A 12,589-nucleotide genomic window follows, 5' to 3' on the forward strand; every position below is an offset into this window, starting at 1 on the left:
TCCAGCTCTTCTTTATCCATTCAGGTATTGATGAAAACTTGGGTTGCTTCCTTATCTTGGCTATTGTAAATAATGCTGCAATAAACATAGGAGTGCATATATTTTTTGAATTAGTGTTTTCTCTGTTTTGTGTGTAAATACTCAGTAGTGGAATTACTAGATAATATGCTAATTCTGTTTTTAATTTTTATGCTATAAATGCTTATATTAAGAAAAATAGTTCAAACAAAAAACTTAGCATTGTAGTATAAGGAACTAGAAAAAGAAGAAGGGAAGTAGGGAAGGAAATAACAAAGAAAAATCAGAAATAAATAAAACAGCAGAATAAACAGTAACATAACATTGAAATTAACAAGCAGTTTTTCCAAAAAATTAAAGAAAATTGGCAATGCTTTAACTACATTCCTAAGATTTTTTTTCTTAAGAAGACTCAAAAATGAGAATGGAAGAGAGATCAATAAAACAGATACCACAGAAATACATAGTGTTATAACAAATTACCATAAACAGTTATACACTAACAAATGAGATTACTTAGAAAAAATCCCTAGATAACTCCTAAAAATACCCAAGTTACCAAGATTGAATCATGAATCTTGAATCCAAGAAGTAGGAATCTTCTTAGACCAATAACAAGAGTGAAAGTTGAATTAGGAATCAGATATCTCCCAGCACAGAAAAACCCAAGACTACATGGTTTCATTGATAAATTCTACCAAACCTTAAAAAAATTGATAGTCTTTATCAAAATCTTACAAATAATGGAATAAAGGAAACTTATTCAAAATCATTCTATAAGGCCAGTATTACCCTGCTACCAAAATGGGATAAAAACAATACAAGAACAAAAACGTCTAGTTTGTCCAATATAAATATTGTTATTCCAGCATTCTTTGCCATCCATTTGGGTCATAAATGTTTCTCCACCCTGTCACTTTCAATATGCAGGTATCTTTAGGTCTAAAATGAGTCTCATAACACATAAAAACCACCCACTTAAGGTTCTGAGTCAGTGAGTGGATTGAGGACAAATGAACTTTACTAGAATGCTAGAGGCAGAGATACTGATCAAGGACCTCTGGGTACTGACTCTGCAATCTTCCTTAGATGTGGATGTGGTCTTGCCAAAGCTGTTTAATGTAAGACCCAAAGGTTCCTACTATTTTTTTTTATGGGGGAGGGTCGGAGGAAACAAATGGAAGAGTAAAGAGATGATTAGTATAAGTTCTTTTGGAGTGGTAAAATATTGATGGCATATAGCAAGCACTCAGTTTCTCGAAATCTGTGCACGTACTATTGCTAACAGCTACTGCTGCTGTTCTTCATCCCACCCTGAGCAAAGGTGAACTTTGAACTCCACTCTTCTGCCTTGGGTCCTGCTCTCTGTGGCCATATTGTTTCCAATAAGATTTATGTCCTTGGCTTATTAGTCATGAATGCAGTCTAACCTCATGTGGTAATTACATGTTGCTTTTTTTTTTTTTTTACCAATTCATAACTTTTCAGGGTTAATAACTGCATAGCAGAAAATTCCTTTTAATAAAGATTTGATTAACTGATAAAATGGTAACATTTGGGTAAAGTTTAATGTACAGTGTGGTTATTACTTTGTTTTCCATTTTATATATGGATTCATATTTATTTTATTTCATATAAAAGTTGGGCTATACATTCTTCTACATTTTAATTTCAGTTCATAATTTACTTACCCATACTGTTTATGTCTTTCTCTCTGTATTAGTCAGATAAACCAGTTATGCTGAATTAACAAAGTACTCCTAAATCACATGGTTTAACACAATACAAATTTATTTCTCACTTAATGCTATATGTTTAAAAGGTGTACAATATAGTGATTCAACATTTTTTTTAAATAAATGAAATAAATGAATGAAAATAAATCTCTTTTTAATAATCCCTTTTTAAATAAATGAAATATTTTACATACAAAGACACATTTTCTACCCTTTTCTCTTTACAGCTATCTCTACAGGTGACCAGGTATAACTAAAGTTGGTAAAATTTATGATAACCTTTGAATTTCTACAAAAATTGGGATTTTGGTTGGAATTCCACTAAATAGGAGATAATTGCTACCTTACTGATTCTTTCTATTCCTAAATATATATCTTCATGTATTTAAGTCTTCTTTTATTTCTTTGAATAAATTATTATTTTCTCCATTACATTTTTGTGTGTATTTTATTAAATTTTATTTCTAGTTACCTTATATATTTTTGATGAGTTTTGAAGAGTCTGTGGCAGGCTTTGTGTATTAGCTAATCTAGTAGCAATTCTTAATCCTGCAGCTTGAGGTAAACATATGACCTAGTTCTGGCCAATGGCACTTAAGTCCAATGGAGTGGTTATTAGGAAGACTTTTTTCTGGAAAAAGGTATGTTACTATTAATATCCTTTTCCTGTTCTTCCTGTTTGTGGTGCAGGTATGAAGTCATGGTGCTTAGAGATACTTCACCTATTCTGTGAATAAGAAATGACAAAACATAGGTATAAAAACATGGAAGTCAGATGGATGGAAAAAAGCCCTCAGGTACTCGCTGACATTGTAGAGTAGCTGAATCATGTGAGTGCTTACCTTCAGATTTTTTGACATATGAGAAAAATTAACCTTAATTTGTTTAAGTCACTATAATTTTGTTCTCTGTTTCTTTCAGACCCAACCAATTCTGATATAGTAGCTATTTTGGTACTAAATGTTTGCATTGTTTGTTGCTGTTAGATAGCAAATTAATTATTGTTTTCTGATCTTGTATCTAGCAATCTTCTTAAACTTTATTATTTCTAATAAGTTTCAATTCTCTTGAATTTTTAATGTTTAAATTATACCATATATTATGAAATATGGCGGTGTTTATAGGAGTAGCCAGGACAAAAAACCAAGAAGTAGGAACTGAAAATGGTTTTTCTATTTCTTTGGATTGGCCACATTAAGGCTGTCTGACTTTTGTCTAACTGGAATCAATTTCATGCAGGACTATAAAGTTTTTTGAGTTTTGTCATTGTTCCCATGTAAACACACAACAGATTCCAGTGGTGAAAACAGTTCTATAATTTCAAATGTTTGTGACATTCATTAACAGCTTATCACTAAAAATATCTGCCTTTAGAAAAATTGGGGCGCTAGTTAACTCAATTATTGTGCATGAGCTTTAAAAGAGAATATTCCCCAAACTCCTGAACAAATGATTTGGGGATACATTTTTCAGATTCTTAAAATGCAGATATTCTTAGAGTGTGGGTTTACCAATAGTTAGTAGAGGGAGGATGGTTGAAGAAAACTGTATGAGGTGTGACATTGTGGGCACTAGTTATGAAAGAACCCACTTTACTTCCTGTTTCTCAACATTCTTGATTTAATAGACCATAGAGAGATCTGAACAGAGTTATGGAGTTAGATTTATTTGAAATGCATTTACAAATGATTGAAGGACAAATGTGAATTCTACTTTTTGGATACCCTGTTATTTTGATTTTAAAATTTAGAGACTGTCTGTAGTTCTCTTTTAATTGTAACTTTACTTTTATGTCTTTTTAAACTTACAAACTTTTTGTGGAAACCCAAGCTGAGATGAGGGTCAGATGTTTTGTTTATCATACTCAGTGATAATGTTTTAAGGTAGACTTGTTTTGTGGAAATGTGAATGTTAAAGCACTCTAAAAATTTAAAGCATACCTTTTATGGCACTTTGCTGTTACCCCTTTTCCTAATCTAGGAAAGGTCTGCATACTTGAAGTTCTCTGTATCTGGTTAGAAATTGTTTTTCTTCTACACTTGGTTGTCAGAGAATGGTGGGGCACTTTTGAGTCCTGTAAGTAAATTTCTTCCAGCCTGATTGCTTCCTGTTTGATGAGTAAACATTTCTACTGTTAATTTGACTGTCCCTCTTGAGTATCATTAAGATGTCATTTTTTCGGTTTTTATTTTTTCTTGAAGTTTCTGCAGAAGTTTATAATATTGAAACTCTGGGTCTCATCCCCTAATAACTTTTCTATCAGCTTTTATGACTGTAAGCTATTCTGCATTCCCTTTTATTTCTTGAACTATTCCTTCATTTCTGTTGCTTTTTAAACTTCTCTCTCTCCTTCTCTTCCTAAGCTTATTTATAAAGATCTAGTCCCTTAGCTTACTGTGCTTTTTCTCAGTACAGATTTTTTGTATAGAGAATTGATCAGTATTTTTTTGTTCGACTATGCTAATTGTGACTAAATATATAAATATCTCTAGGGTTGACTTTTCACTTGAGCTTCAGTTATTTATATCCGGTTTCTTCCAGGATGCTTATTACACTTGTATAATCTAAATTAGCCTAAAATTAATTTCATCACTCTCCTTACCTAAACTGTATATCTCCTAATTGATACCATCATTTTCCTGGTCATTTAAACTTGAAATGACTTCATCTTGAGTTATCCCTCTTTTTAGTATCTTTATATACTCTACTAAACTATATACATTTTCCTTTAAAATATCTACTTCATACTTTGGTTTCTTTCAATTTTCTCTGCCACAATCCCAGTTTAGTCTTTGATCTGTTTTTATCTAGATTTCTGTTTTGATCTCTTGAGTCTTTCTTGAGTCACTCTTTCATAAAACATGCTGCATATTCTGGTTACGTTAATCATTTACAGAAATGCCTTCTCCAAGTTACTTTCCTCCTCAGTAATTTCTTTACTAAATAAATTCAATTATCTGACCTTCAGAATAAAGATCAGTGAGTTTGCATATATAACCGTAGAAATGATCCAAAATTAAGACCAGAGAGATAAAATGTACAGAGCTTCAGTGAGTTGTGGAAAACACCCGAGAGTTTCACATGTGTATAATTGGAGTCCCAGAAAGAGAAGAGGGATGGGAACCACAAAGAACATTTTAAGAAAAATGGCCTGAAATTTCTTAATTTGATGAAAAATATAAACTCACAGATTGAAGACTTACAAATCCTAAACAAAAGAAATATAAAGCCACATGAAGCCACATTATAATTAAATTGATAAAAAGCTAGTCATAAATGGAAATCTTAAAAGCATCCAGAGAAAAAGGTACATATATATAGAAGGACAAAGACAAAAATGATGGAGACCCCTCAATAAAAACTATACAAGCTAGAATACAATGGAGCAATAAAGTACTAAGTAGAGCAGTTCTTGTCTGGTATATCTTTTACCATCCATTTCTAAGGATATATCTGTATCTTTATATTCAAAATGAGTTTCTTATGGATAACATATAATTGAATTTTGCTTTTTAAAATTCAATCTGATAATCTCTGCCATTTAATAGTAATGTTTAGACCATTTAATGTAATTAATAGTATGATTGGGTTGAAATCTACCATCTTGTTACATGTTTGCTATGGATATCTTATTCATTTTTCTTTTTTCCTGCTTTACTTTGTATAAATGACTTTTTAAAATAATTCCATTTTATCTTCATTCTTGGCTAATTAACCATACATGTCTTTTGAGTTTGTTGTTGTTAAAGTAACAACTGCTTCTCCTGAAAGAAGCCATCAACCTAAAATTCTATACTTAGTTAAAAATATTTTTCAAATATGAAAGTGCAATAAAGACTTTTATGGAGAAAGAAAAGCTGAGAGAATGCCTTTTTTCAGTAGACCTGAACTATAGAAGTGTTAAGAGGAGTTTTTTAGGCAGAAAGCAAATTACATCAGATGGAAACTTGGCTCCACGTAAAGGAATGGTGAGCTCCAAAATGGATAAAAAGTAAGTTTATAGAAAATATGTTTTCTTCTTTTTAATTCTCTTTAAAAGATAGTTTATTGTTTAAAGCAAAAGTGATAGCAATGTATTAGGGGATTTATAACTTCTCTAGAAATAAAATGTGTGACAAAAATAGCAAAAAGAAAAGATAAAGAACATGGAAGCATACTATTATAAGATTCTTACACTTTTAAATGGAATTTGTTATTTAAACAATTCTAATATTATTTAAATGTAGACTGTGATAGCAAAAGTGTATTTTAAAGCCTAGAGCAACAACTAAAAATAGCAATAACAATGTGAAGAGGTAGAGCTAATTAGCTGTAAGTAAAAAAAAAAAAAAAAAGGAATCTTAAAGAGCCACTAATTTTATTTAAAATAAAGCAGGAAAAGAAGAAAAGCTAACAATAAGACACATAGAAAACAACAAGATGGTATGTTTCAATCCAACTATATTAATAATTACATTAAAAGTAAATGGTCTAAACACTACAATTAAAGGACAGAGATGATCACAATGGATTAAAAAAGCAATACTCAACTATTTGCTATCTACAAGAAGCCCACTTTAGACATAAAGACACAGATATATTAAAAATAAAAGGAAACAGTGGAGTAGTCATATTTATATTAAAATAGACTCAGAACAAGGAATATTAACAGAGATAATGTAGAATATTCTGTAATAATAAAAGGATAAACTGATCAAGGGATAATACAATTCAGAATAAATGTGTATGCACCACATTATAAAGTCTGAAAATACATGAAAAAAAGATAAATAAGTGATTAAAAAAGAGAATAGATAAATACATAATTATAATCAAATATGTTGTTGATTCTCTTTCATTAATGTATAGAAAAGTAGACAGAAAATCAGTAAGTATATAGAAAACTTGAAAAATACTAATAATCAACTTTACCAAATTGACATTATAAAAGTCCCACCAAATGACAACAGAATACGAATTCTCTTCAATATACATAGAACATTATGAAGATAATAGATCACATTTTACATTATAAAGGGAGTCTCAATAAGTGTTTTTTTTTTTTTTTTTTTAAGATTTTTATTTATTTATTTGACAGAGAGAGGCACAGTGAGAGAGGGAATACAAGCAGGGGTGAGTGGAAGAGGGATAAGCAGGCTTCCTGCTGAACAGGGAGCTGGATGTGGGGCTCTATCCCAGAACCCTGGGATCATGACCTGAGCCTAAGGCAGACGCTTAATGGCTGAGCCACCCAGGCACCCCTCAGTAAGTTTTAAGTATGTTTTCTCACTATAACAGAATTAAAATAGAAATGAATATCAGAAAGATATCTGGAATATCTCCAAGTATTTATTAATCAAGTAACACAGAACTAAATAACTCATGAGCTCAGAAAGAAAGGCAATGTATTAGCAAATGTTTTGAAATGAATTAATATTACAACTTGCCACAATTTGTGGGAAGCATTGCTTAGAGGGAAATTTAAGTTTTAAATACTTTTATTAGAAAAAAGAGGTCCTTGAAATCAATGATCTAAACTTATATCTCAAAAATAGTGGAAAAATAAGAACAAATTAAACACAAAGGAGTGAAATAATTATAAAAACAACAAAGCTCAAATATGAAACAAACTCTAGAAAATGTTAAAAAAACCAAATGCTGGGCACCTGGGTGGCTCAGTCAGTTGAGCATCTGTCTTCAGCTCAGGTCATGATCCCAGTGTCCTGGGATCGAGTCCTGCGTCGGACTCCTTGCTCAGTGGGGAGTCTGCTTCTCCCTCTGCTCTTGCTCTCTCTCTCTCAAATAAATAAAATCTTAAAAAGAAGAAAACCAAATGCTTTTTTGGGGAACTGTTAATAAAATTGATAATCCTCTAGTCAGAATTATTAGTTAAAAAAAAAAAAGGCACAGATTACCAATATCAGGAATGTAAGAGGAAGAATCCTTACTAATATTACAGGCATTAAATAGAGAATAAGGTGAGACTATGAACAACTAACTTTATGCCATCCATTCCACAATTTAGAGATAAATAGGCAAATTTCTTGAAAGAAATAAACTACTAAATTTACTCAAGAAAAAAATAGATAACGTGAATATATATATATGAATTTGTAGTCAAATCTCCCTTCAAAGAAAATACCAGACTCAGGTGGCTTCTCTGGTGAATTCTATTAAGCCTCCAAGGAGCATACAAGACCTAATCTACAGAAAATCTTCCAGCAAAAGAAATGAAGGGACTTCCCAATTTATTTTATGAAGGCAGTATTACTCTGTTAACAATACCAGACCAAGATATCACAAGAAAATAAAATGATGGACGAACATACTTTATGAAGATAGATATAAAAATCGATTACTAATTTTTAGCAAATTCAACAAAATATAAAAAACATAGTACATCATGACTAAGAGGGTTTTATTCCAAGAAAGCAATTGTGGTTTATCATGGTGAATCAATAAATACAATTCATATTAACAGAGTAAAAAATATGATCTTAATAGCTGCTGAAAAAGTATTTGGCAAAACTTAACTACCCATCTATTCATAAAAAGAACTCTAAACAAAGTAAGAATAGAAGGAAACATCATCAACTTGATAAAGGTCATCTACAAAAAATTATAGCTAGTTTCATACATGATTTTGAAAGGCCAAATGAATTTCTTTAAGATTAGGAACAAGCAAGTGTATTTTCTCTAAGCTACCCCATTGTTACTTAAGATCCACATTGTTACTGAAAATAAATGGCATATGTGTTGGAAAGGAATAAATTGTCTTTCTTTGGAGAAAATTTGGTTGTCTATGGACAACACATATGGGATTTATAAAGAAATTTCCAGAATTAATGTGTCCCAAAAGATCATGTTAAAATGTCAATATAAAAAAATCAGTTGTGGGCGCCTGGGTGGCTCAGATGGTTAAGCATCTGCCTTCGGCTCAGGTCATGATCCCAGGGTCCTGGGATGGAGTCCCACATCAGGCTCCCTGCTCCTTGGGAGCCTGCTTCTCCCTCTGCCTCTCTCTCTCTGTCTCTCATGAATAAATAAATCAAATCTTTAAAAAAAAAAAATCAGTTGTATTTCTATATTAGCAATGAACAATTAGAAATTAAACAATAGCACCATTCACAATAGCATGATACAATAAAAGCCTGAAATAATTAGGAGTTAATATATAAAAATATGTGCAATATCTGTATACCAAAGATTGAAAAATATTACTGAGGCCAGTTAAAGAACACATAAGTGATATATACTCTGCTCATGTATCAGAAGATAATATAATGTGTCATTTTTTCTCAAATTGATCTATTATTTGGTGCAGTCCCAATAAAAATTCTAGGAGGTTTATTATTTTAATACCGAATCTGGCAACCTGATTCTACAATATATATGGAAATGCAAAGGATCTTGAGTAACCAAAACAATATGGAACAGAAGATCAAAGGTACAGGACTTATACTTCCTAATTTAAAGACTGACTATAAAGCTGTAGTAATTAAAACTGTGTTATTGGTGTAAGGACAGGTCTGTGGGTAAATGGAACAGAATATAGAGTCCAGAAATAGACCCACATATATGTGACCAGTTGGTTTCCAACAAAAATGCCAACATGATTTAAAGAGAGAAAGGATATTCTATCCAACAAATGGCGCAATTAATGATTTGATATGTATTTGTAAAAAAAAAAACCAAACTTTGGCATGACCTTTATATGACCCCTACCTCAAATCATATAAAAATTTGTACTCAAACTGGACCACAGATCTAAATATAAGAAATAAATCATAAGCTTTCTAGAAGAAAATACAAGAGAAAGTCTTTGTTGACCTAGTATTAGGCAAAGACTTTGAGAGGGAGCAAAATACAAGAAGCATAAAAGAAAACTGGTAAATTAGGGGCGCCTGGGTGGCTCAGTCATTAAGCGTCTGCCTTTGGCTCGGGTCATGATCCCAGGATCCTGGGATCGAGCCCCACATCGGGCTCTCTGCTTGGCGGGAAGCCTGCTTCTCCCTTTCATACTCCCCCTGCTTGTGTTCCCTCTCTCACTGTCTCTCTCGCTGTCAAATAAATAAATAAAATCTAAAAAAAAAAAAAACAAAAAAAAACTGGTAAATTGTACTTCATTAAAACAAAAAGCTGCTTATTTAGAAGACACTTAAAATGAAAGTGGAAGCCATAGAATTGGGAGAAAATATTATATATATAAGGACTTGAAACAATACATAAAATCTTTTGCAATTCAGGAAGACAAAAACTTTGATGAAGAATGAATGGTCAAATATTTGGTCAGACATTTTACCAAAAAGCTATTGTCAGTGGCAAGTAAGCAACAGAAATTTGCTCAACATAATTTGTTATAAGAGAAATATGAGAACAGGGCGCCTGGATGGCTCAGTTGTTAAGCGTCTTCCTTCGGTTCAGGTCATGATCCCAGGGGTCCTGGGATCGAGTCCCACATCAGGCTCCCTGCTCAGCAGGAAGCCTGTTTCTCCGTCTCCCACTCTCCCTGCTTGTGTTCCTGCTCTAGCTGTCTCTGTCAAATGAATAAATAAAATCTTAAAAAAAAAAAAGTAATATGAGAACAAAATTAAATGCCATTATGTACCCAGTAGAAATTTAAAATGGCTATGGTTATCATGAGCTAATTCCTTTCCTAGATATTTACTGAGAAATGAAAATGTATGTCAATGCAAAAACTTTTGTGAACATTTATAGCTTCTTTATGTAGAATAGCTCTAAACTGAAATTAATCTCCATATCAACCGGTGAATGGACATGCAAATCATGGCATATCCGTGCAGTGGAATACAACTCAACAATAAAATGAAACAAAATCAGTGATACACACAACATTAATATCAGAAAACATTCTGCTATGTGAAAGAAGAGATACAGAAGACTAGGCAATGTGTGATTTTATTTATATGACATTTTAGAAAGGCAAAACTACAGTGACATAAAGAAGATTGGGGGTTGCTAGCCTATGGGAAGGGGGTCTGAGTGCAAAAAGACATGAGGGGATACTTTTGAGGTTATGGAAATGTTCTGTATCTTGATTTTGGTGGCTATTACATGATTATATACATTTGTCAAAATATTGAGTTGTACCCTTAAAATTGGTGCATTTTAATGTCAATAAAATTGATTAAAAATATAGGGTAGAAGGTATTTCCATAGTATGTTTCTTTGAGACACTATTTTTGAAAACGTGTTAAGGAGTATTAGAATGTTTGTTTGTATAAAGGTTGGAATATTATTATACTGATTGAAGAAGTATATTTGTGTTAAGGCAGTGATATGGTTTCTTTAAGGACTGTATGACTGTGACTCTATGACGTCTAAATAACTAGATTCTTTCATTTAGGCAGCACAGAGGTACAGGCCAGAGAAAACCTGAAGAAACTAGTGACAGAATGAAGACATTTTATGAATCAGCTCAAATGAGAGGCAATAGGTTAATATTTAGATATGACTACTAGAAAAAAACTCTTGTATCAACAATCAGAAACATATTTTTAAAATATCTGTGCCAAACCCCAATGAAATACTAGGAGAAACAAGAATGACGAGGGTCATCAAGTCTCTACAAGATATGAAATCCCAATATGGGTAGGTCTTCTGGTCTTAGGAGGAAATTCCTGAGATGGATTGACAAGGAAATCTGACACCAAGCTTTAGTTTAAAAATCTTAGTGAGGAAGCTGGAGAGAAGGCTGTCATGACAAAGAGAACTGTCATCTTTCTTTATTTCACACCATCATCTATATCCAAGTTTCCAGCCACACTCTCTCGGGCTAAAACAATTGCTGGCAACTTCATTTTTCTTTGCTGATGTATAATTACTTACAAGTTATTTGTGTGGATATATTTTTCCCTTTCCATTGGCATTTTTGAGTTTTAGATTATTAGATTCTATCCCTCAATGTGAACTGCTTAGTGGTTTATTGGTTTATTAGGGAAAAGTGTGGCCACAGCCTCTGGAAGATGCCAAGGTGGTGTATGTAAACCATGATGAGGTTTTAGCTGAGGGTGGATGGTATGTTAGTTTTGGCCTTGAGTTCTTGAGGGATCATGATTAAAAGTTGTTCAGGGAGACATATTGCTGTTTTTAGGTTGCCAATTTTGTGGCTTTCCTGTGGAGTTGGACTAGTTTTCATCAACAGCTGTGGTTAATTTTCAGAAGCCAGGAGTAGCCATTTTGGAGGCAAATCTTTCCATTTCTTTGAATGGTGAATGAAGTTTTTGACTCTTTGGTTGCTGTGGTGTATACTTTTTTTTTTATTTCCTTAATTGAGAACTAATTAGACATGATAGGCTAGGATTTTGTGTAAGCTAAGCAGAGGCCTAAGTGATATTTGCTGACACTTCATGTAACCAATGAGGATTCTCACATTAGTGGTTGGGAAGAGGCCATTTTGGTGAGATGCAGAGACAAGAATGGATAATAATTGGTTGATGTTTAGTATATGTCCATAGCTGCCATTTACCGTAGCTTTGGATACGGGTTTTAGAAAGTACATGACACCATTCATTGTAAGTAGGAAAGTAGCTGATTAGATTTTTCATTTATTTTAGCTACAGTTTATATACAGTAAAATTCATCCTTTTAGTGAGTATACAGTTATGTGAGTTTTGACAAATAGTCATGGTAAGCACCAACGTAATCAAGTACAGAACTGTTCCATCACCTCCACAAATTCTCTTGTTCTCCTTTGTTGGCAGCTCTTTCATTCTTTTTGTCCCTATAGTCTTGCCTTTTCCAGAATGTCCTATAAATCAGTCACCTAGTATATGGAGTTTTGAGTTGGCTTCTTTAACTTAGCATAATGCATTTGAGCTTCATTCATATTGCAT

The sequence above is a fragment of the Leptonychotes weddellii genome, chromosome 2, assembly GCF_054177405.1.
Source record: "Leptonychotes weddellii isolate Sample4059 chromosome 2, ASM5417740v2, whole genome shotgun sequence".
Taxonomy (NCBI): domain Eukaryota; kingdom Metazoa; phylum Chordata; class Mammalia; order Carnivora; family Phocidae; genus Leptonychotes; species Leptonychotes weddellii.